The sequence below is a fragment of the Carettochelys insculpta genome, chromosome 1 (genome assembly GCF_033958435.1).
Source record: "Carettochelys insculpta isolate YL-2023 chromosome 1, ASM3395843v1, whole genome shotgun sequence".
NCBI classification, from domain to species: domain Eukaryota; kingdom Metazoa; phylum Chordata; order Testudines; family Carettochelyidae; genus Carettochelys; species Carettochelys insculpta.
Genome location: NC_134137.1, coordinates 321,825,296 through 321,852,563, shown reverse-complemented (window position 1 = coordinate 321,852,563; position 27,268 = coordinate 321,825,296). Strand labels below are relative to the sequence as shown.

At 41.5% G+C, this 27,268-nt stretch overlaps 1 protein-coding gene across 2 annotated transcripts in view; it reads right to left on the bottom strand.

Moving 5' to 3' along the window:
• The window catches only part of NELL2 (neural EGFL like 2), a 280,288-nt gene that overhangs the window by 62,621 nt on the left and 190,399 nt on the right, over positions 1–27,268 (bottom strand). The gene's annotated exons all lie outside the window — the stretch shown is intronic.

Sequence of the window (27,268 nt, the reverse complement as noted above, 5' to 3'; positions counted from 1 at the left end):
TTTTGTTTGTAAGCAGCAGCCACAACAGCACCCTGCTCCTGAGAAGCGCCTCTGGGTAGTAGCAGAAAATCATCAATAACCCTACACAGGATACAGGCAATCTGCACTGAGCTGAACTTCCCACTGAGTGTAATGAATAAGGACTGCAGGCATGAGCCCTGACGCATGAGCTTTAATTACCCCGATCTCAGCATGAATATTTAAAATGTTTTTGTTCATAAAATGATTTGATTCTTTTTAAAACCCAGTAAGAGGACTTGGTGCTGACATCCCACAACAGTGAATTCCACAGGCTAAATTCATGCTAGATGCAGTAATATTTATATGGGGTCAGGCCATTATAAAAAGGAAAAAAATATCACAAGTACGCAAATTAGGCACACAAGCATCAGTTGTACTGTCCTGATATCCTGGCTTTGTGTCATTATCTTTAAGTTATTTAAATATAGTTTGATTTCTTTGCTTTTTTCATTCCATACAACAAAACAGAACAACTATGGAAGTGTAGGCAATGTATTTTTTACTTTGTGGACAAAATACTTTCTCATGCCATTATGATGGCATCTCAGGTCATAAGATATATTCACTGATACTTTGCAGTTACCGGGGTCCTCATTGCAGCATACTGAATTTTGCTGGTAAATGATCACACTCAGCCAGGGAGTATGCCCATGTGCACTGTTACTAGGAGATGCTGGGGTAGGCCAAATTCCTTTGAACACCCTCCAATACCTGAGATAACAAACGAATACTGGAGAAAGAGGGCATTCCATAGGCTGCAGGTCAAGAAAGGGCAGTAGCAAGCAGATGTTGGGAAAAGTGCCAATAGACTGCTGCAGCATCCACAGCTGCTGAGTTATGGAACTGTTTGTGGTCTCCTGACCAAGGGAGACATAGCCCTAAACTCCAAATACTTAAATGTATAAGTAGAAAAGCTGGTCTGATGTACAGTTTGAACTTCTCTTGTCTGACACACTCTCATACAGCAACATCCATAATCTGGACGTTAGTTAGCCAGATGACCACTATCACGGGTATGGCCAAATTTACAATGGTTCCATAATGTTTGTTCACAGACATCAGTCCTGGCTCTCAAGGTTCTGGGCTGTTATTTAGCTGGAATTTATCCTTAAATGTCTTCTAAGAGCCCACTATGCAGTGGAAGCATTGGTAATGTTGCCAGACAATACTGACATTCTGTGGTCTGGCAAATTTTCTCGTTCGGCACTGGTCAGGTGCCAAGGATGCTGGATTAGAGATGTTCAACCTGTATATCCTACAAAGAAAGAGAAAACTAAAATGCTTTGAACGTTGCTAATTTTCCTTAAAATGCACAGTTACAGATTAAATACAGTAACAGCTAAGTAAGAGCTTGGACTAAAAAAAAATATATTTTTGCCTTGCTCTTTTCTGTCTTCTCTTCAAAGAAAGGAAGTTCATGGGAAAATGGCCATTATTACTCCCCGAACGATGACTAAATTGTCCAAAATTGTTCTAGATTTTTCTCTTTCCAGCTAATATAATACACCAATCTTATAAATGATTCTCAGAATGAGGGTCAGATATGCTGAGTTTAAAAGAAAATGTGTAAGAGCAAAAAGAAGATTTTAGATTCAGTTACAGAAAGGGTCAATTTGAAATAACTAGTGTGAAAATTGAGATTTCATGTTTTATATTCCATTTAGATTTTTGACTTTGTATTATCTACCATTTAGTGTTGGTATATCATTGTTAAAACTGTTTAAATTTAAGTCCTGAGTTGTTACATCTACAAGTTCCTTGCTACAGAGAGGCCCTCAATAAAGCCCACAAGAATTAATGCTGTGACATTAACTTTATTACAGGCAGATTGCAGTGTGTTAAGATGCATACAAGATCTCCTTCCTATGAGATATTTTATCACTGTCCCCACAAATAACTTTTGTAATGCATCAGGCACCAGAGTTATGAGTTATTAGCGATGAAGAGCTAATCAGAACTTTTTCAAAGCTGTCTATGAATATTTACATGTAGATCATAATATAGCCAAAGAAACAAGGTAAGGTTTCTCTGATAAGGTATCGGATAATACACATTCTCAAGGTAAGATATCACGTAATACACTTTTTAAAATTGAGTTCCTGTACATTTATGGTGGACTGAATGGCATTTTGTTGCTTAAAAAGCTAATGAATTCTCATGTCTGGTTATTTTGGTGTATTTTTTTTAAAATGTTCAGTTTAAATAAACAAACACATTATAGGCATTTAAGTGACCGATCTCATATGCATAACCTTATGTTGCCAACAGCTGATGTGAATATATCATGAAGAAGCCAAAAAAGGGAACAAAATCAACTTTAAAAAATACTTTGCACCTCATCTTTAATACAGTTTCTTCTATTTGGTAAGTATAATGAATTCTACACAAATGGGAAGTGTAAATACAGAACAAACACGTTATTTCTTATGGAACAAGCATACCATGAGTTAATATTTAGGCTATTTATTTCAAGCACCCTTAAAATAAATATGGCAGATTTAACACAAGTTTAATATTCACTTCACTGCACATCATTATGATGATGGCATGGTCATGCCAGCTACAAGAGTAATAAAGAGTCAGGGAAATAAAATTACTTTTGCAAAGAGAGTTTAATGATTTACAAATCTGAATTTGCATAAATGCACTTACCATAAAGAGCAAATGCACTGGTTTCACTGATTACTTCTAAAGCTATATTATCAAATACATCTAAAATCCATTTAACTCTGGCCAGCACTCTGTGCTCAACTGCATTAACATTCATAATATCTCTGCTTTGGGAATCAACTGAAACCTTAAATATGGCATTCATGTTGCTTAAGCTGTTCCTAGAGTAATGAACTCTACAGATAAAAAAAATGTTAGCTGCAAAATTCAGAAAGCATTTGCTTCCACTTCACAGTGGCATTAAGTACATATGTATGTTGCAGTCAGATCCTTCCGAAAACAGAGGCCTTACTTAAATAATATAAAGGTGTGACTATGCAAGTTGTTTCCCTGTCAAGTTAATTGGACATCTGTCACCATTGCTGACATACTTTATTTCATTTTACTTCTTTACAAAACAGTAATCAGTACTGTATTTCATAATGGCTTTTGTTTGACAAAATGTTATTACTTTGCTCCAAAAGATAGAGTCCCTGAACATAAATAAGGCTGATAGTAACTCCTGATTCTGGAGATAAATAACATGAACTGCAAGGGCAAAAGTATTTCCTCACAGCGCTAGATCCCCAGCTGGTGTAAATTGTCCTAGCTGCAGTGACTTTAGGGAAGCTAAGGCAATTTACACCAATAGTCTCAAGTGAGTTATGAAGAACTAAGGCAGTAAAATCCAGTGTAGGATATACACAAGAGACGCATAACTTTTCCCTTATTTTCCTACTCCCATGCTCCCATTAACTCAACTTGTTCATCTTTCTCCTCACTCCATACTCCACAATATGTTACTCTGCGAAGAGAGAGCGAGAGAGAGACCCTATCAAACTCCTGGCTTCTATCTTAGCTTTGGGAAGGGAGTGGAGTCTAGTGGGTTACAGCTAGGGGCAGATACTTCTGGGATTTATGTAGGACAGCAGAATTGCCCCGGGTCAGACCAATGGTACATCTAGCCCAGTATCCTGTCTTACAACAGGGAACGAACACAACAATCAAACACTGCCTGATTCATTCCATCACCTATTCTCAGCTTCTGTCAAAAAGAGGCAATAGACATGCAGAACATGGTGCTGGATCCCTATTCACTCCTACTATAGTCTTGGCCTTCACAACATCCTCTGCAAAGAGTTCAACAAGTTGACTGCAAAGAAATACTTGCTTTTGTTTGGGTGAGTGATTGGGCAACAAAATGGCAAATGAAATTTAATGTGGATAAGTGTAAGGTAGTGTACATTGAAAAAAATAACCCCAACTATACTTACAATATGATGGGGGCTAATTTAGCTATAACTAATCAGGAAAGGGATCTTGGAGTTATCGTGGATAGTTCCTTGAAAACATCCATGCAGTGTGCAGAGGCAGTCAAAAAGGCAAATAGGATGTTAGGTATTATTAAAAAAGGGACAGAAAATAAGACAAGGAGTATCTCACTGCCCCTATATAAATCTATGGTATGCCCACATCTTGAATACTGTGTACAGATGTGGTCTCCTCACCTAAAAAAAGATATCCTAGCACTGGAAAAGGTTCAGAAAAGGACAACTAGAATGATTAGGGGCTTAGAACAGGTCCCGTATAAGGAAAGACTAAAAAGATTGGGACTTTTCAGTTTAGAAAAGAGGAGGCTGAGGGGGGACATGATAGAGGTATATAAAATTATGACGGGTGTGGAGAGGTGAATAAAGTGAAGTTATTTACTTGTGCCCATAATACAAGAACTAGAGGACACCAAATGAAATTAATGGGTAGCAGGTTTAAAAATAATAAAAGAAAGTTCTTCTTCACTCAGCGCACAGTTAACGTGTGGAACTCCTTGCCAGAGGAGAATGTGAAGGCTAGGACTATAACAGAATTTAAGAAAGAGCTAGATAAAGTCAAGGAGGTTAGGTCCATAAAAGGCTATTAGCCCAGGGTAGGAATGGTGTCCCTGGCCTCTGATTGTCAGAGGCTGGAGATGGACGGCAGGAGACAAATCGCTTGATCATTGTCTTCAGTCCACCCCCTCTGGGGCACCTGGCAGTGGCCACTGTTGGCAGACCTTTGGTCTGACCCAGTATGGTCATTCTTATGTTCTTATTTTAAATCTGCTGCCTATTAATTTCATTAAGTGATTCCAAGTTCTTGTTATTTGAAGTAAATAACACTTCCTTATTCAATTTTTCCACGCCAGTCATGATTGTATAGATCTCTCACATAACCCTCTTAATTATCTCTTCTCCAAACTATGAAGTCCCAGTCTTTTTAATCTCTCCTCATATGGATTGTGTACACTACACCTAATTATTTCTGTTACCCTTCTCTGTATTTTTCCAAATCCAATATAACTTTTTGAGCTGGGGTGGCCAAATCTTCATACAGTATTCAATATGTGGACATACCATGGATTTATAGAGGCAATATAATATTTTCTAATGAGTCCCAATATTCTGTTAGCTTTATTGATTGCCATTACACATGGATCAAGTATTTTCAGACAGCTATCCACAGTGACTCCAAGATGTCATTGTTGATGGGTTTAACTAATTTAGTCCCTATCATTTTGTATGTACATTGGGGATTACATTTTGCTATGTGCATTACTTTTCATTTCTCAACACTGACTTTCATCTGCCATGGTGCTGCCAAGTAACACCCAGGTTTTTTTTGAAATCACTTTGTAGCTCTTTGCAATCTGCTTTGGACTTAACTACTTTCAATAAATTTTGTTTCATCTGCAAATTTTGCCAGCTCACTGTCCATCATTTCTCCCAGATCATGAACACTGAAGAGCATTGGTCCTACTACAGGCCTTTTGGGAAACCAGTATTCACTTCTCTCCATTCTCATCATTCAGTCCCACACTTTGTTTCTCATCTTTTAACTGGAGTGCCTGACAATACTTTTGGAGTCATCTAATAATCCTGTTTATTTTAATGACAAGTGTTTTGTTATCTTTATCACCCTGCCTCTGTTTAGACACAACCTTTGTGTCACAAAGGTTGTGCTGCTTTCAGCTTCCAAATTTATTACATATCAAACACAGGCCGTGTTGCACTTAGGAGCTCTGTCTGAGGGTTGGGCACAACTGATGTCATGGAACCCCAAATATCTCTGTGCTTTAAGAATTCTTTACGTGCCTCAGCAATGGAGGTGAGACAGCAGGGCCATGGAAAGCCTTTCAAATCCAAATGCCCTAACTAGAGTGAAGAATCTTTAAAGACCAGTGATAACTGGGTCAAGTAATCTACCACATACATCCAATCTCCCTTATACCACTGACATGACAATTAATACAACAGCTGGGAATGGTTGAATTACCTCTGATGTCGTAATGACTAGACTGGTGTGAGAAAGAAATCTTTCAATTTATTGGCAATTCCTTTCCACCGCCCTTTTTTTTTTATACTTGAACCAAAAATGAAATTATTTGTGAATCGAAATGTTGGAAAGCTGCCATTTGGGGTTAAATGAAATGTTGCTTGACACAAAACAAAATATTTTGTTGATTCCATATATATATATATATATATATATATATATATATATATATATATATATATATATGGCTTGCTAAATGCAGGGTTATGAGCTCAATCCTGGAGGAGGCCATTCAGGGATTGGGGCAAATAGATGTCAGGAATGGTATTTGGTCCTGCCAAAAGGGCAGGGGACTGGACTAGATGACCTCCAGAGGTCCCTTCCAGTTCTAGGAAATGTGTATCTCCAATTTTTTTTTATATCTATAAATGTTTTTACTTTTGTTTAAATAAAATCAAGGGAAATTTTTAAACAAATTCATTTTGAAATGAAAACCTGAAACAGTCATTGGATTTCTTTGGAATTTTTAACAAAAGCAATTCAGTAAAACTGATATGAGTTCAGGCGACATTTTGGTGTCACTGAATCTGTAATTTTTGCCAACAAGTTTCAGCTGATAAATGTCATCCAGCTCTAATATACTACTTGATCATCACTCGAACTCTTGGACCAACACAGTCTATAACCTGAACAATCAAAACAATCACTAATAATTTAGCTTAATTACAAAATAATTCCTTCTTGTATATCTCAGACACAAGATTTAAATTAATTTTAACTAAATGGAATAACACAATCTCTTCAAACTTTCAGTGATTAGGATAATTCGGCAAAAGACATGTTACATTTTAAAGGACCCAGTTTTAATTAATTTTAACTCAAACTAATTAACAGTTTTACATGTAATTTCTCAGAAAATGCATTCTATACTCAAAAATCCAACAAGTTTGAGGATGATATGCTGTATTGTTCATACATAAGCACATGACTCCCTTCTTTCAGTTCAATACAAAATTAACCTTCGCTACAGAGTCATGGCAAGTGCCACCATAATGGGTTTGCCATATAAATAATAGTAGTAGTAATAAATGGTTCTGGCCTGGGTATATTTCTGAAATGGTTCTTCTCTTTGTAGCTGTTTAGAGACCATTCTGATGTCTGAAATGCTATTTGTCTGTATTGTTCTTCAGGGACAACAGCTGCCATTATGCTCATCCAGATGTCTGCATCTCATTTTTTATTTATTAGTTTACTTATTTATTCTACAATTGGAATCACTGTAACAACAGAAAGACACCTAGTTTTGGACCCACTAACAAAATCACTGGATGCGGTAAAAATGCAGCATCCATTTTCACATCCATTACTGAGGAGACTCAGGAGCTCACAAAACCTGGTACTACTAAGAAGAACAGAAAGGGAGAACATGCCATCAAAGGAAAGCTACAGATTAAAGGCAATCTATCAGCTGAGCAGTAAGAGGTCAGCAAAGGGCAGTGTGAGTGGCAGTGTCGAGGACGGGGACTGAAGACTGGGAGGGGCAGTGACAAGGCAGCTGGTTTTGGTGGCTGGCTATATCAACTGAGTGGAGGGGGCGCGGTTTCAGGAATTGCCCCTGTCCAGCTTGCCCTATCTCAGTTGGAGGTTAGCAGAAGTCGTGCACACAGTGTGAACAAATTACGAATTCTGTAACACTGGTTACTCTACAAACAGAAACTGATTTGACGCATGACCCTAAACGTCGGCAAGGCCTTGGCTGAGAGGCATCAGTGCAGTTCAGGGCCAATTTTGGTAGGGAGAGGAGAGAACGATATGGAGGTGCAAGGTGAAAGGGGGTTTTACAATACATAAATGCAGTGGGATGCTCATTCCTGCCTCCCCACCGGACCCCACATTTTTAACAATTGCTCTGTGCTGACACTACCCAACTGCCACTTCTTAACCTCCCAGAGTGGGACTTCCTGCCCTGCTGCCTTGCATGCTTGCACATCAAAAACTTTAATAATACCTTTACCTATCGTGATGAAATCTTCATGTGCCCACTGACATTGTTTGCCTGAAGAGTAGAGAAATCCTAAAGCTTTCGGTCTGATAGCGAAACCCTCTGCTAAAATATTCCCCATCTCTGACCCCACATGATCCCTTCTCACTAGGAAAGCCTGCTTTCCTTTCTACCTCCATGAAGAGATAAGAAAAACTCTTCAGCCAGCTAAACCTAAGAGAAATGTATCAGTATTATCTTCAAATACAGCTTTTCCATATAAAATCTAATTCCAAATCCCCCGAACCGTGCTCTATGAAAAGGTCGTTTAAGAAACCCTCCACAGAAACTCTGGTAAAATGTCTTGTTTCACTAGGGTCACCACATTTCCCTAGACCAAATATGGGACACACTGGAGGGAGGCAGCTCCCTGGCTGTGGCTGCCAAGCAAGTGCAGCTCCCTGGCTGCCTCATGCCAGAGGGCACCGGAGTGGGGCTGCCACTCCACTGGGGAGCTCCCCAGTTGCAGGAGTGGTTGCCCTGCGGAACACAAGAGGGATTTACCTGATGACCCAGGCTGCTGGGTGCCAGGAACGGGGCTGCCACCCTGTGGGGGATCTCCCTGGATGTTCCATGTCTTGGGTGCTGGAACAGGGCTGCAGCCCTGTGGGTGCAGCTCCCAGCTTCTTCCCATGCTGAGGAAAGCCAGGTGCAGGGCTGCAAACCACCGGTGAGACTCCCAGCTTCCCCAAACCTCCGGGAGCAGGAAATGGGGCTGCAGACCTGCCGGTGAACTCCTGGCTTCCCCAAGCCAAAGGGAACAGAGAATGGGGCTGCAGTCCTGCAGGTGAGGCTCCCAGCTTCCCCAAGATGTGGGGAGATGGGAAAGGGGCTGCAGCCCTGCAGGGGACCTCCCTGGCTGCCCCACACCTCTGGACATCAGGAATGGGGCTGCAACCCTGTGGATGAAGCTCCCAGCTTCCCCAAGCCATGAGGAACCGGGAACGGGGCTGCATTCCTGCTGAAGGGGGGTGTTTCTCCCTGGCTGGATGGGCAGCTGCACAGGGCACCAGGTCCCATTAAAATCTTACAAAGGACTGGGAGACATAAACTGCCCCACCCCCCACCCCCTGCCTTAGCTATGGCATGGCCTCTGCTAGCTCCCTCTCCTGCTGCTTCCTGCACACACGATTGGTGAGTACATGCTATACTTGCTCTCCGCCCAGCTACTGTGCCTGCGGTGACCTGGGGGAAGGGCAGCTCAGCAGGAGGTGTGAATATAGGACAATTAGCCCTTTTGCTAAAATAAGTCAGGACACCTTCCTGGCACCTAAAATGCGGGACTGTCCCAGCCAAAATGGGATGGATGGTCACCCAATGTTTTGTTATGACCTCTCACCCTCAGGGAAAAGACAGGGGCAGACCACCAGGACTGCTGTCGCAGAAGAATTCATTCAGCTTCTCACCATGTTTATGACTCACAAATTGGAGAAAGAGACAATCCTCCTATAGGAGTCTTTTTGGGTCATGCTTTCTAATGATTCTAATGGATCATGATTCTAATTATGGATTTTATGACTCACTGAGAGCAGGATATTTTCCAGCCTCCTCCAAAACATGCAAGAGGTGGTTTGTATGTTTAAAATTCACGTTCTCACTCCGGTGAGGCTCCATCAAGTATCATCTTTGCCCATCACATGGTTTGGTCTTAGGGCTCTTGCATCTGATGAAGCGGGTCTTTGTCCACGAAAGCTTATGCTCCAAAATATCTGTTAGTCTATAAGGTGCCCCAAGACTTCTTGTTGTTTTCCTCCTAAAGTAACTTTGTGTCTCCCCATTCATGAGCCAGTTTTATGACTTTCTAGAGCCCAACACTATCTCACCCCACAACAGTTCGTCACGGTAATGTCTGAGACACCTCCACCTACCATCAGCTCTCCCAGACTCCTGTATACAAGGGTTTGGGGTTGTAGCTGGGGAATATTGCCAGAAATCCCAAGTAGCAACTTGGGTTTTGGTGCCCTGTGGAGCCCACTTTCACATAAACCCTTTCTAGAAGTTTGTAGAAGGTGTTTGAGAAGGTTTAGCCAAAGCTAAGAACTAGTGAGTTGGACACTTGTCAAACTGTCTTGTTGAGGAAACTGAAGGGGCGTCATCCCCCGTACCAATGGCCTCGAATGTGTGGAGACTTAGGACATTCCTACAGCTCCAGACACTATTTGAAACATCTGATCTTGCTCACATGAAACATGTGCAGTGGGGTCCACAAAGACACATACTCAAAAAACAGTTATCATCATGCAGTCTTTAGCTAGGACTCTGAAGACTCTCTGAGGCACTGCTTAGAAAAAGAGACACATCTACATTTACCGGGACATCGAACTGGTCAGGGTCTATCTTCCGCAGTTTGATTTCACGTGCTTAGTGGGGGGTCACACAAAATCGAACTATCAGGAATCAACAGTTGACAACTGTACTCCTCATTTTCACAAGCAGTAAGAGAGGTCAATGGGAGAGTTTTCTTCCATCGATCTCACTCAATGAGGACAGTCAGATAAGTCGATCATAGATAAGTGAATTCCAGCTATGCAATTGCCATAGCTTGAATTGTGTATATAGGATTGACTTTAAGGTCTAGTGTAGACATGCCCTTAGTCACTCTTGACTATGCATTCAAGTTTTTGCCCACTCCTGGCTCTACATCCCCTGAGGTCTGATTTAAATGCAGTTTCCTTAAGGCACTGACTAGTGATTGTCCCTAAATAACAGTATCCAGGGCCAGGCAGGTTGTTTTTACATGTACGTGCATGCATGCGTGTGCACATCTATATTTATTTTTATGTTTGGTAACATATACAACTATATATAAAACAGATTTTAGTGGAGAATTACAGAAATAGGAAATACAATACAAATTGATTATACAAAATTATAGTTAACCAGCTCCACTAATCAGGACCAAAACACAAGTTACTATTATATTATAATTACAACATACAAAATCAATTATAAAATAATTATGTTACCAAAACTCTTGTTTGGGTTTCAAATCCTCAAAATGCTCAAGGTCAAATCTTACAGCACAGAAACAATCTAAAAAGAAACCAGAAATATTTCCTTTACATTATTAACTTCAGATCTACTCACGTTTTAGGACGTGTTTGGCACTGCACTTAGAACTCCTACTTTGCTTTTGCCCGCTCTCGCTGTTTAAATTCAAAAGGTAAGCCTTAAAACTGATCCTGCTAGCTGTTCTGCCCCAGAAAAAATGTCACAAATACTGAGCTCTCTGAATTTGGGAATGTGGCATAAATTACTGTTTACATTATATCATCTCTCTGAAACTATACCACAATGGTAACCCTGTTTAGACTAGGAATTTCAGATAATCATCTTCTCTTCTTATTCCACACAACAAAAAAGCTCTTCAAGTAGAAGTTACACAGAATTCAGACTCCACTGCTAAATCAAACCACCATGTTTGACTCCTCTTCAACCAGGGGCTAAGTAGTGAATTTTTCTTACCAAACATTTTTACACTCCTATACTTTCAAATTTATTAAAAGCACAGTAAAATCTGAAAGCAGCAATATTCTTGCTGAAGCCTGCCATTCCAAGAAATGAATCCTTCTGACTAGAAAACTGCCCACTTATGCACCATCTACCACTTTAAAATATTCATCTTCATGATATTTTTAAATGTACCATCACTAAACCATTGTACAGTTTTCCAGACCCCTGAACGTCAAAGCTAACTGTGTGTGAAAGCTGGTATGTCCCTGGCTCGTCACATTCAGTGGTCTGTAACAGGGTAAATGACACTATTACCTGCTGTAATTACTGTTGCTGACAATATATTTTCCCTAGTGATTTCTTTATGAGATTCAGAGCTGCTTATCTTGTCAGTCCAATCCAAACCTCGGTTTGCACGTGATGCAGATATTATCTTCCCAAATATTTAAGAATTATTTAGTGTCAATAAAGACAGATATTTAGAATGATGAAACTAGTATAACTATACTTTCAGATGCTTAAACAGTCTACAATTTTAATATTTTGAATTACAAAGCCAGCATTAATAATGAAAATATGTTTTCCATTCAAAATCTCTGGTCATTGATGTTATGAATACAGGGTAATAGGTGTGCAGGGGAATGGGTCACAAGGGACTGGATTTCTACTGTATGTGCCCTTAGGACAGCATTCCTAGCACCTCTTGGGTACAGCTGACCTTTGCGTTTTCCATAACATATGAAAATTTTAGCCCACTTTTAACTTTTGAGCTTCCCTGGGGCACCAGCATCTCTAGGCATATGCCTAACTGGAATTCTGGTCCTGGTCATAAGATGGATAAATAAAAGCATTCATCATTTAACAAAGTAAAACTGATTTTACAAAAAATACAGTCTCCCAGGTTAAGGAATCCCATTCCTAATTATCCTCTGACTCCTACAGTAGAACTCTATTAACTTTAATAGAGTTACTCCTGATTTAGAACAGTGTAAATGGCAGGCTAAATTCCTATTGCATTTCGTCTGTGAATGTATGACAGCACTTATGTACACAAATGAGGAGTCTAATAGGTTGCTGCTTCTATGTCTGGCAAACAGCCATAGTCTCCCACAGGTTACAGGTGTCTTGTTAGAATCATAAAAAACATTCACTCAAGCCTGGTTGGTAAAACAATCTCCTCATATTAGAAAAGTTGCTCACCATAATGCTGATTCTTAAGACAGAAACTAAGACTGCCATACTATTTAGGGAAAATGTACAAATTACTATTTTACAAATAGTAAACTTGGAAAAATGCTTTGTGGGATTCTCTAAGATTATTCATGAATTACTTGGTGAATAGTTTTGGAATGAAAGAAATATATAATTTATTTATCAAGAAGTTAAATTGCTCATTTTGGTTACTTCAAAATTAAACACTTTGGCTAGGGCTACACTGAGCCATAGTGACGGCAGCTTGATGCAAATGAGAGATCTGTAAAACGTAAATAACCACTCATTTGCATATTCATAAGCTTAATTTGCATGAGGCTGCCCCACCAGCAGAGGCTGCTGCCAGCACAAAACAAGCAGTGTAGGCGTAGTTCTGCTGGCAAAAACCATCTTTGTTGGCAGCTCCTTATCCCTGATTTTTTCCAGGCATAAGGGGGTTGCCAGCAAAAGGGGTTTTTGCAGGCAGGACCACCTCTACACTGCTTGTTTTCTGCCACCAGCAGCCTCTGCTGGCAGGGCGATCTCATGCAAATATGCAAATTAGCTATGTGGCTATGGAAATGAACATCTCTTTGCATGTGCAAGACTGCTCATTTGCATCAAGCTTATGGCACTACTGCTCGGTGTAGCCCTAGCCTTTGACTTTGTTTTTAAATGTTTTGTTTAGAAACATAGTTACACTTATTTAAGAAGGCAGAACATCACAAATAATTATTTTGGATCAAAGAACACCCTGAAATTAAACTAAAATCAGAAAGAGCGTTATTTCAGGTCTTTGTTAAATTTCTGATTTTTTTTATCTGAAATTATTTTTAATTTTGGCCTGAAAAGCAACAACAATAAAAAATATTTTGAGCATCCAAAACTCACTAGTAGTTAAAAAAAGACTTTAGTACCTTTCTGTTACTAAAATATTCTCACTTACATCCAATACTTTGGATATACTGGTTTTAGAAGCATTCTCGTGCAATTTACAGCTTGACTCAGATTTTATGTAATTCAATCAAAATTGCATAATACAAACAGTAGGGCTTCCAATATCTTTCATTTCTTAAAATGACAGGTTAACTCTTCATCCAGGTTATATATGATCCCTTGTATTAATTTATCAAAAGTTTGTTCTTTTTCAATGTATTTAAGGTAGTTTGAATTCTGAATTCCAAATTCAGTAATGTTATGCATGGTAAAATGACATCTAGTATACTTACAGAAATTAGAGATGAAAATGGAATATTGAGTCATCTTAGCCTCCTCACATGTGATAGGCCACTCCACCTGGGGCTCATGCTGGATTATTCATATATTATGAGAAGATGCAGTGTTTGGCTCTTAACTTTTCTTCATGCGTCAGCCGCTTAGTTATTTTAGTTATTTACTCCTCTCAATTTATCTGCATCTTTCAGGTAACGTGGAGCCTAACACTGAAGGCAATATTCTAGGGCTACGTCTACACGTGAAGCCTACATCGAAGTAGCCTATTTCGATGTGGTGACATTGAAATAGGCTATTTCGATGAATAACGTCTACACGTCCTCCAGGGCTGCCAACGTTGATGTTCAACATCGACGTTGTGCAGCACCACATCGAAATAGGCGCAGCGAGGGAACGTCTACACGCCACAGTAGCACACATCGAAATAAGGGTGCCAGGCACAGCTGCAGACAGGGTCACAGGGCGGACTCAACAGCCAGCCGCTCCCTTAAAGGGCCCCTCCCAGACACACTTGCACTAAACAGCACAAGATACACAGAGCCGACAACGAGTTGCAGACCCTGTGCATGCAGCATGAATCCCCCGCTGCAGCAGCAGCAGCCAGAAGCCCTGGGCTAAGGGCTGCTGCACACGGTGACCATAGAGCCCCACACGGGCTGGAGAGACAGCGTCTCTTAACCCCCCAGCTGATGGCTGCCATGGAGGACCCCACAATTTCGACGTTGCGGGACGCGGATCGTCTACACGGGCCCTACTTCGACGTTGAACGTCGAAGTAGGGCGCTATTCCAATCCCCTCATGAGGTTAGCGACTTCGATGTCTCGCTGCCTAACGTCGAAGTTAACTTCGAAATAGCGCCTGACGCGTGTAGCCGCGACGGGCGCTATTTCGAAGTTAGTGCTGCTACTTCGAAGTAGTGTGCACGTGTAGACACAGCTTAGGTGTGGTTTCTAGAGACTCTGTAGGGAAGCGGGCTTTTATCTGGCATACTTGTACTGACCTTTCTTGCTGGCACATCACATTGCAAACTCCTGCCTTATTTGTTGCTCGCTGTTATTACTAAATTTCTATTGGAATTCCTGTGTTTCAGATTTCTCTTTCTCATTGAACATCATCTGATGAGACACCTGGACCCCATCAGCAAACAACTACAATGAATACTCAATGGGGATGACAGTTTGAAAAAAATCTTTGCAGAATCCGCATTATAGCCTTGAAACAACTCTCAAACCTATCCAAGCTCATCATCAGAAGCAAAATTGTCACAGACCAGACCACCACAACTCACACTGACAGCCAGCCCAGCCAGAACAACAGATGAAAACCTGCAGACATATCTCCAATACTACAATAATCAGCACTCCCCTATGACACATCTTTCAGGATGCACGGTTCTACACATGCCTATTTCAACATGTTGCATACCTCAGCTAGACCACTAAATGCCCCAACAACAGGTATGTGGAGGAAACCAGACAATCACTATGCTCTTTCACGAACTCACACAAGAAAACAATGACACCAAACACCACATCGCTTATGGGTGGTCACTTTTCACAAAGTATTCACTCTGTATCTTGACTTGTCAGTACCCATCTTCAAAGACAATCTATACAACATTCTTCAAAGACAATCCCGGGAGCTTAAATTCATTACTCTGTTTGGACATTAAAAATCATGGACTGACTAGACACTGGATTTGTGGCTTAAAACTACAGCCCACTAACAACTCCCCTACCCTCAGCTGCTTCCTTGCCCTCCTGCCTTTCCTCCCTATGACTGGAGGGGTGCTTACTGTTAATGGGCCACTTCACCTTGGATAATGAAGAGATCCTCAACAAATGCATTTTGGATCACTTGGAAGAGGGGAAAGTGATCAAAAGTAGTCAACATGGATTCACCAAGGGCAAGTTGTGCCTGACCAATCTGATTAGTTTCTATGATGAGGTAACAGGCTCTGTGGACATGCAAAAGTCAGTGGATGTGATATATCTTGACTTCAGCAAAGCTTTTGATACAGTTTCCCACACATTCTTGCCCATAAGTTAAGGAAGTATGAATTGGACACATGGACTATAAAGTGGATAGAAAGATGGCTTGATGGTTAAGCTCAACAGGTAGTGGTCAATGGCTCAATATCTGGATGGCGGTCGATTTCAAGTGGAGTGCTCCAAGGCTTGGTTCTGGGGCTGGTGTTGTTCAACATCTTTTTTTAATGACCTGGATGACGGACTGGATTGCACTCTCAGCAAATTTGTGGATGACACTAACCTAGGGTGAGAGGTAGATACACTGGAGGGTAAAAATAGGATCCAGAGTGACCTGGATAAATTGGAGGATTGGGCCAAAAAAAATCTGATGCAATTCAACAAGGAGAAGTGAAGAATCTTACACTTGGGACGGAAGAATCCCAAGCATTGTTACAGGCTAGGGACTGAATGGCTCAGCAGCAGTACAGCAGAAAGGACCCTAAGGATTATGGTGGATGAAAGGCTGGATATGAGTAAACAGTCTGCCCTTGTAGCAAAGAAGGCTAATGGGATATTGGGGAGCATTAGGAGGAGCACTTCAAGCAGATCTAGAGAAGCTGTTGTTCCCCTCTATTTGGCACTGGTGAGGCCAGTCTGGAATATTGTGGCCAGTTTTGGGCCCTCCAGTATAAAAAGGATATAGATGTGCTGGAGCAGGTTCAGCGGAGGGCAACAAAAATGATTAAGGGTCTGGAGCACATGACCTATGAGGAGAGGCTGAGGGATTTGGGCATATTTAGCTTGCAGAAGAGAAGACTGAGGGGTGATTTAATAGCAGCTTTCAACTTCCTGAAGGGGAACTATAAAGAGGATGGAGAGAAACTGTTCTCAGTAGTGACAGACAGCAGAACAAGGAGCAAGGCTCTGAAGTTAAAGAAGGAGAGGAGTAGGCTGAATATTAGGAAAAACTACTTCACCAGGAGGGTGGTGAAGCACTGGAATGTGTTGCCTAGAGAGGTGGTGGAATCTCCATTCCTAGAGCTTTTTAAGTCCCAGGTTGACAAAGTCTTGGCCGGGATGACTTAGTTGGGGTTTTCCCTGCTTGAAGCAGTGGGTTGGACTCAATGACCTCCCAAGTTCCCTTCAAGCCCCACAATTCTATGATTCCATGTGCAGAACTAAAAATATATGCCTTGTGGAACTGCATGTGCGAGTGCAGATACTGAATGAGGAGTGAGTTGGTGGAGTGGATAAGTCTGAAAGATTTATTTTGTGAGCCAAGCCATTTCAGGGAAAATTTCAGCCTCGTGTGGTGTGCAGGTAAGTACCAACAGGTATGCAACTCCTCTTATTAGTTGGGGGCACACATGAGCTAAGCAAGTAAGGCCAGTACTCCAGGGTGTACGTGAAAAAGACTTTTTCAATGTGGGAAAATAGTTGTGAATCATTTTCTCTGCTGCAGTGACCAATCTTTAAGGAATCATTTACCTATTTAACTGGAATCTATTTCAATAAGTGAGCCAAAGATTATTAGCCCAGAAGATCTGGTGTGGGAAATATTACTGATAAGATTTACCCTACAGATAGGATAATCTACCACACAGGATTAAAAATAATAACGTTGTCCAATAATGGGTGGTGGCGTGAAGACACTATTAAAGAAACAGTTTGTTATTTATCTTAAGTCAGGTTTACTCATTAGGAAGATACTGCAAAAAGGCAAGTATACAGACAAGTCACAAGTCACTGAACAAGCAGTGTTTCACTGGAGTCATGCAGAGTGTGTTGTTCAAAACAGTCAAAGAGCAAATAGTTAAAAATCCTCCATAGCCGTCAACTTTTTCCCAAAAGTAATTCATAGATTCCTGTCTTTTGAAGGAACCCACAGCCATATTTATTAAAATCAAGTCTTTTTATTATAACACTAAGGGGAAAACCCTGCAGGCATGGTGTATTGCCTTGCATAAGTCTCCAGAGGAAAATGGACATTTTTCTTATTTTTAATTCCTTCTTACTCCTGCGTTATGACTTTGGGATAGGAAATATATTTCATTTATAACCTTGCATCTGCCTAACACTCAGACGGAAAACTTTGGTTGCCATATTACGCGCATTCAGGCAGCAAGACCTGCCATCCTCAGAAATTGGACTATTTGGTGATGGTTTCTGCTATAGTTGTTCATAGACTGGCCTCAGTCTCTCTCAGCGCGTATTGAGCTAGATTGTCTCCTACATCAGCAATGCTTCCTCTCATCTTTTCAATCCATGTGTGGATTTTTTTTCATTCATGTGAAAATAATTCTTCTATGTGTACGCTGAGGCATGTGGTGAATACATACTACCAGTAGAAGCAAAACCTACCTGTGAGCACTCTGCCAATCAGTGGGGTGGCACTTGAATCTCTCCTGAGAAGCCACAGTAGTGCACACCTTAGAGGGCACACGCCACATGAGGCCAGCAGATCTGCCCACCTGAGGATTCTTCCAGCATTAGAAAGTTTTAAACTAGCCCAGAGCTGACTCTCCTGCCACAACCTTCACTTGTAGCCCCAGCATAGTAGATACTTTGAGGCTGTTGTTAAGGTGGAGCTGAAAGAAGGGAATGCATCTGGTAACCCAGCATCCATAACTAATGAACACAGGTTAGAGACACTTGGAAGCTCCTTTGAATGAGGTAAGGGTTAGGTTGGTAGAAAACCAGCCCCAGAATCAGGGAACAGTAGCTGACCCCTTTGTAGATAGCTATGGCAGCTGAGGTTCTAGACCCTTGTCTTGCCCTAAACTCACTGCTGCTCCTCTGCCTCAAGCCTGTTTTCTCTCCTTGACAGTATCACAATGGTCTAGGTGAGGGAGCTGGCTTCTCTCTAACCCCTGCTTTGTGGAACAAACTTACTTTACCTCCCTGATTAACTGATTCTCACCTCACTTCCAATGGAACAGTATCTTCTTCCTTTACCTTGGCTTACCTCTATAACTTTCTTGTTACTTTTTAACCCTAAGTCTGTAAGGGTTTTCTTCACTCAAAAATGTAACCTGATGTAAACAGGAGTTTCATATTTGTAAGCTGAGCAAGACTTAGTTTTAATTGTGTTATGGGATGCAGTAAAGAATTAGGCAATGCAGCCTATACCACAAAAATAAAACTATTCAATATGCCATAATTTAGCTCTTAGGTAACAGCTTTCTAGCTTCCTTCCATCAAACTCTATTCAACCCATGCTAGCTGAAGAACATAGTTACAGATTTCCTCTTTCTTGAACCAGTGAGATCACTGCAGCCCAGAAGGAAAACACCTCTCAAAAAAATCCGTGTATTTTAACACTGCCACCTACCCCATGGATTGAACCACAGGATGACTATCTTAAATTGAGGTTGGGGGTCTACAGAAAGACTACTGCGAGATGCAGTAAAACAGTGCACTGCTTGGTCATACCCCCAACCCAGGCCAATGCCAGCCCATCTTAGGGTGATATTTTCTAGGATAGAACTTCTGGGGGTCTTATATTAGCACAGCCTTTACTCCAGATAGATTTGGGGATCCCTCTACCTGCTATAATACTGGGAAAAGCAGCCATACCCCGGGGGAGAATCTGGCCATCATTCTCACTGTATGCAAGCAAGTCTGCAAGGTTCTATTTTCTTGAAATAAAGCTTGCAATAAAGAGACATAAGATAACTTACTGTATGTGACTAGCTGTTAATTGGTGCCAGTGTCTAATAAATGGCAAGTAATTATAGCTTCCTTGACAAGTCAATGTAATAACATCAATCATTTAGAAACAGCTTGATATTCATGAGCTGTAATGTTTAATTCCACACAAATTTCTTTGCATTTAGCATTATTTGATCTGTACTTATAACATGTTTCTGAGCAATTAGAAGAATATATTTTTGAGCAGGCAATCACATACACAAAGCAATACGAAGAGTAAGAGCATCTCCCCTGTTCTGGCCCCAACATGTTGCTGAGGCAAATTTAGACACAGTGTCTTCTGAGCATGCTCTCCGTGCTCTGCTAACTGTCCCTGTAAGAGCTATATTGAACAGATACTCCTTGAATGATTAATAACTAACGATTCCTTCTGACACTCAACGAATTAGAAAAGCTTCCCAACTCTATCCCAGAGTGGGCTCCACCTACAAAGACAATAAGGAAATGGTCCATGTCACATGAAACACTTTGTCTGAGGACCCACAGATCAGCCACGGTTGGGCTTTCCCTTCCTAACTTACAAAATCCAAAATGGCTAAATAAGGGTATTTTTAATTATCTAGGCACGAATCTTTCCTTTTTGGTCTATGTATAATCCTCTTTCCCTTTCCAACCTTACCGAAACAACTTCAAGTTACCAAGCAAGAGTCATACCCTGCTTTCCCACTTGAGCATGGTTTTACACTTAAGTGTAACCCATACCTTGTGTGCCCTGGAATTTTAATATACAGTGAATAATCTTTCACCCCAAATCAGAAACTGCCCATTTGTTCGCTTTAGGAGTCAGAGCTACATATTTCCATGTGTGAAAAACATTTCTTGTTTTCTTGCAAGGTCTAAATTTGGTGAAAGATTTATGTATAAAAGACTGCCTAGAATATCTCCTGCAAATTTAGACGATTGCTAGTCTTTCATTGCAAGTGATTGTTGCACTCTAGAAGTAATGGGAATTGTCTGGACAAAGAAGGAAAAAACATTAAAAGACATAACCTAGGACATAGCTTTTGAATATTAAGACAAATTGCTCAGCAGCAGGGATTCCAATTGACAGGAGGACAGCTGTACCCAAACTTTTGAGCATTGTCTCTCTTCCCTCTGCCTGTACCACTGTGCCTTCCCAAACCCAAGACCAGGAGCCTGTGGCTCACAGGGAGTGGAGGAAGAGGTAGTGGAAAGGAACACAACTGAGGCTGGGAACAGAGCCATGGCTGGGGGCGAGGCTGAAATCTTGAGGGGAGCCACAGCTGCACTTAGGTTGTGGCCAGGGTCAGGTGCAGGACTTATGGTGCAGGAGAGCTGGGTGGTGATTCTTCTGCATCTCCTGAATGCCCCCCTGTGCCCCTGAGGGGTGCACACCGGTCACTTGGGGGACCGCTGCAATAGTGGCTAATTATGAAACAGGTCTTGAAATTAATCAAACTTAACATGCCTCCAATAAGAAAATAATTAAAGAAAGTTTTTGGATATCCACAACCACCACTGCAGGGGTTGGCAAAATACATCCCCTCCCTGACATATCTCTCAATCCAGCCTGTGGCAGGCTCCTAGGGTTGCAGAAGGGGTGGAGCGTCAAGTGCTGGCCCTGCCTCCACATAAAATGCTCTCAGTTCCTACTAGCTAGAAATTGGCAGAAGCACGCTGAGAAACTGGGCTGTACTGCCCCAGCCCCGGCAAAATTGTTCAGCTCCTATTGGCAGGATGCACAAACTGACAAATGGGAATTGAGAGATTCTGCTGAGGGTAGGGACAGAGCAGCACAATTTCTCAGCTCCCATTGGCCGGTTTCTGGCCAATAGGAACTGAAAGATTTTGATGGGGGTAGGAATAGGAAGCCCTCCCCACAGTGCAGAGAGCCACACGCAATGGATTTTGGGCTGGGGCTGATGACAAACAGGTAACCCTGCCTGAGAATGTTTAGATAAGCACCTTCCAGCCAGAGTCTGTTTCTGACACCACACCCCAGCTCCCTCCCAGACTCTGCACTCCCTCTTAGACCCTCCTCCAAGGCCAGAAACCTCTGCTGCACACATATCCCCTTCAGGACTCTGCACCCCAAAACCCTGCCCCAGGTCACAAACCCCTCCTTCATCCAAACTCCCTCCCCTACTTCCCACTATCTCCTGCACCCCAGTCTCCTATCCTGAGGTCCCTTCTGCACCTAACCTCTGTCTCAGACTCTGCACTAACTCTGTAAAAAAGCGCAGCACTTGACTACTTACCAAAATCTTGGATTGCCCACCCCTGCTCTACTGGATACCACTGGAAACAGGGACATGAAGAGAGCTAAAACCCAAGCACTTATTTGACATATGCCCAACAGAATCATAGAACACAAGGACTGGAAGGGACCTCGAGAGGTCATTGAGTCCAGCCCCCTACCCAATGGCAGGACCAAGTACTATCTAAACCATCCCTGATAGACATCTATCTAACCTGTTCTTAAACATCTCCAGCGATGGAGATTCCACAACCTCCCTTGGCAATTTATTCCACTGTTTGACCACCCTGACAGTTAGGAACTTTTTCCTAATGTCCAACCTAAATCTCCCTTGCTGCAGTTTAAGCCCGTTGCCTCTTGTTCTATCCTCAGAGGCCAAGAAGAACAAGTTTTCTCCTTCCTCCTTATGACTCCCTTTTAGATACCTGAAAACCGCTATCATGTCTCCCCTCAATCTTCTATTTTCCAAACTAAACAAGCTCAATTCTTTCAACCTTTTTTCATAGGTCACATTCTCTAGACCTTTAATCATTCTTGTTGCTCTTTTCTGGACCCTCTCTAGTTTCTCCACATCTTTTTTGAAGTGCGGTGCCCAGAACTCGACACAATACTCCAGCTGAGGCCTAACCAGCACAAAGTAGAGAGGAAGAATCACTTCTCGTGTCTTGTTCACAACACACCTGCTAATGCATCCCAGAATCATGTTTGCTTTTTTTGCAACAGCATCACACTGTTGACTCATATTTAGCTTGTGGTCCACTATAATCCCTAGACCCCTTTCTGCTGTAGTCATTCCTAGACAGTCTCTCCCCATTCTGTATGTGGAAACAGTGGATGGTGTTTGATGTTAAGGCCCAAAACTAGGGTATATAAAACTGAGGTCACCGTGTGCTCAGAGTTAACTGAGCCCTGCCCAGAAAGCTGAATTCTAAATTTGCCCTTTTTGGACGTATTATTCAGAAAGAAGTAAACACAGCTCTTCAAAGTGTTGTAAAAACAAGTGCACCCTGGGAAGTGTGATAAATGTGTTTGGTACTAAAGAATTGAGAATTGTTGACTGTAAGTAAATATAACAAGAAATCTTGATAATTTGCATTGTTCTTTTATAAAATGACCGAGTCTGAACTCAAGTCTGTGACAACTGCTTGAAAGACAGTTGTGTGTACAGTACACACAACTGGTTGTATGTGCAGTTGAGTGGTGAACTGTTGATTATATATTAATTCAGTTCTGGGAGAATTAAATTGTTAGTTAAGAATAAACAAGTGTCCAAATCTGAGAAATATTGTTCAAGATAAAAGCTGACCTGAAAAGAAACAGGGTACAGCGGGGGGGAGAGGAAAAGCATACTGGGAGGAGGTGGGGCTTTGCTCTGTTAATTTTCAGTTGGTCCATGGTCCCTAATGGCAACTCACATAAGTTAGAGCGGCCTCAAGGCCACTCTAACTCACTTCAGAACTGTGGGGACCACAGCAGCTCTGTCAGAAGAATCAGGGAGCTAGCTGTTTTATGACTCCCTGATGAACTATCTACTGAACTCTTCTCTCCTGCACCAAACAGACTGTGGTGCAGAAGAAAGGCTGGTCCTGTGAATAAAACATTTAATGGTGGTAGAACGACTCCAAATATCTGATTGAATGGACTCCAGCATGGATTTTCTCAAACATACTCACACCTTTTCCTTGCAACAGGTACACAAGATAGATCAAGAGACAATTCTTGTGGTTTATAACAACACTGTAATGTGGACCACCCATTATGCCTCTTTCAATTTGTTTCCATACCAGTATATTATAATAGTATCTTTTCAGGGATTCTCCTACATCTATTTCCGAGTTAGCATCACAACGGCATAAAGTGAAGAGTAGAGGCAACATTCTGCGTATTCAGTGGTATGCTAGACTAGAATCTTCACCAAAGGCCTTCTAGTATCTGTAGCACTCCAGCGCAGTGTGCTAGAAGCTCTGTATCAGCTTTAACTACATTCTCAGATGAGAATTTCATTGAATAAGATATTAAAATGAATAATGTAATCAGTGCAATATTCCTCATACTGTTTATTCTGGTAATATATTCCATTTATTTCACTCTGACCTTTCATGTTTAATTTGCACTGTGCCATATATTTCTGTAGTGACAACACATAATAGCTTTGTAGAAGCGGGCAAGCAGATATTGGAGGTTTTGACAGCTTTTAGCACCTGGGAATGTGTGGTAAGTACCTTATTTGGATATTTGTAATGACTCTATCAGAGAAATATTGAGCAATGTTTACATTTATAATGACCGTCAATAGGTTTCAGAGCTAAAGGGGAATTAAGATGAATGGAAGCACCCACTCCTTCCAGGACTGTTACTTTAAACAGTCTGCAGCCTCGAGGCCATACCACTGCATCCTTCTCCTCTAAGTTCAGAGTTGGAAGGCTTTCTCTGCTACAGCTAAGGTTAGAAATATATTTCATGTAAAATGAAAAGCATTGCTGCATGGATTCTGAAGTCCAGGTTTTTGGCAACATGTGGACTCTGTGCTAATAGCGCAGTTGTGGAATTGCAGAACATCTGAACCCCCAAGCATAAGCAGCAGCTTCTCCGTCTCTCCATTGCACAGAATACAAGAAGCACAGGGCACTAGTTACTTAGCCTGAAGAATGAGAATCTTAAAGTGTGTCATTCCATATAAAGTCATCTCTTGTGCCATGTGACTGGCCAATGACATCCTTTTATACGTTTGTTGAAAGGACCATTCTTTTAAAATGATAAGCTTCCAATCTGCAAAATATAAGAAATTGCATATTCCAGACAGTCATATGAACATATGTTCTGCTTATCAACTTAATATCACATTTCAACAGAAATGTCCTTTAACAAGGTTGTCTTCCCAATACCTTCCTCAAACACCTTCTGAATCTATTCCTGTTTCACAATGCTGGCTTTCTTAGCCATAGAGAAAACCCTCCCCCTCCCTATGAATCCTCCCTAGCTTCAGCTGCTGCTCTCAGCTCCTCTCATTGCTTCATTTAGGCAAAGCTGGAGGTTTCTTTACCTCTCAGCTGAGCTGATTTATTTGCTACACCTTTGGTGAACACTGGATGAAAGTCCTCAGAGGCCTGAGTGAGTACTAAAGGTGCCTGTGGCAACATCTGGGTTCCAGACCAACCTCATAGAGAAGAGTAGGAGAGCAGGTGGGTTAGTGAAAGAAACAGAGAAACAGATTCAGCTGTAATTGGACAGCTGGATGAGCAGTTGCTCTGAACTAGGTTTATAGCAAACAGGAAACGGAACCTGAACATCCAATAAAATAACAGGTCTGAATTAAGTATTTCACCTATAGCCCAATGGGATCCAGATGACTCAGAAATACACCTTACTGTGAGGAGGCTCTAGGGTGGTGGTAGACAAACTGCAGCTCACGGGCTGCGTCCAGCCCTTGAGGATTGTTGGGCAATAGGGCTTGCCCCACTCCACCCATGCCATGGCTGCGCATGTCCCCTAAAAGCAAGCAGCATGTCTCCCCTCCAGCTCCCACACATGGAGGCAGCCATGGGCTCTGCATGCTGACTCCGCCCCAAGTGCAAGCTCTGCACCGCCCATCAACTGGAAATCTTGGCCAAAGGGAGCTGTGAAAATTGTGCCTATCGAAGGGGCACCTGTATGCACCTCCATGCAGGAGCTCTGGGAAAAGTTTTCAATTGGCAATAATCACGTTTCGGATTAACCTCGTTAGCTATGGGAGGACGTGCCACTGTCTCTTGGTCTTGTTGGAGGTGAGTGCTGCCCAGAGCCTGCACCCTGAGCCCCCTCACACTCTAAGAATCTCTGCTTCAGCCCTGATCCCCCTCCTAACCCTTCAGTCCCAGCCCAGAGCTCCCAAACCCCTCAATCCAAGCCTACACCCGCAGATGGAAAGCTCCCACCACTGTAACCCAGCTACCAATTTTGTGAGCATTCATGGCATGGTATACAATTTTGTACAAAGCTGTGGCACCTGTACTAAGAAGTTTGCTCACCTCGGTCTGTGGAATATTAACTTCTGCTGCTATTTTCGTAGTATAGTAGCATACCAACCTATGCACTCACTCACAAGGATCATTCTACTTCTAGCTTTGTGAATTATTTTGGGGCTAGAGGGTGGACATTGTACAACAGATTGCAAGAGAATTTATCCTGAAAGAGATTAGAGCTTTCCATGTGGATTAAAATAATGTAAAATACAAATAAAATGCTACTCAATAAAGCAAACCAGAATCCAATTGGTTTCAAGTCATAATATTTTACGTGTGTGTAAGCATGCTTTTGGAGTGTTTATTATTAACAGCAACCATGCAGCCACAGACAGCTCACATTATTTTAGCTTATTTGTACAGGTTTTACAGAAGTCATGGTTTAAGTTATTTTATTTTAATTTCTGATTCTGGAAGAAATCACAGAAATCAGAGATGGAAGCGACAGATGGCCTGCCTTACCCATGTCACTGACTAATCAGACTTGCTCCCCACGGCATTTTCTCAGGTAGTTTGCTGAATCTAGTATTAAACTACTCAAGACATGGCACTCCACTGCTACTATGGCCTAGCAGAGCTCTCTGCTAGTGAATTTTTCCCATAGTCAGTCTGATTATCCTCCCTTTAGGTGCATGTCATTATTTTAAGTCATCTCTGCCCCTGCACAATTATTATTAGTTATTTATTATTTAAATGCAGACAAAAATTGGGACATTTTGAAAAGATGCCAATTTTATAAACAGTCCCAGAAAAGAAATGCCATTCATTGGAGGGAAGTAGCTAAAATATTTATTACTGTTATGAAATGAGGCCAAAATTTTCAAACATGTCATGAACAATAAGGGCTGTTACAGTTAGCACAGCTAAAATATGGGTCTCAGAGGTACGATGTTTAACTTGTTCCTCTTCATACCTGTAATGGATAAATGGCTGAATGTTTAAGGTTACATTCTTGTGTCTATGTTTAGGCACCTAGTAAAAGGTGGCCTGATTGTCAAAAAGTAATGAGCACCAGAAACTCCTATTCATGTCAGATTTTATTGTGTATCTAAAGGCAAACTCTGAAAAATCAGGTCATTTTATATGAGTAAAATGGATGTAAGTGTCTAACTTCGGGCACATAAGACTCAAGGCCCAATTCAACCCTGTCTTACCTCAGAGTCTCCCACAGAAATCAGCAGCGTTACTCCCTCAGAAGACTGGAGAGGTGAGACGCTGAATCAGGACCCCACACTGTTGAGCTCATTTTTGACATGCAATCTGTATTTTTCTATTTACAGATTGAGATAATCAGATCTCATTTAGTTGCTCTGAAATAATTTAAAACAATTAATGTACACTGCCTGAATGTAAATAAATATAATAACCTGTTACTAGAAGTTCTTTGAGATGTGTGGCCCTGGTTTGTATTCCAGTTGTGGGACCTCCCTGTGCTCCTAGGTATGGTTATAACAGGCTATGCTGGTTGCCA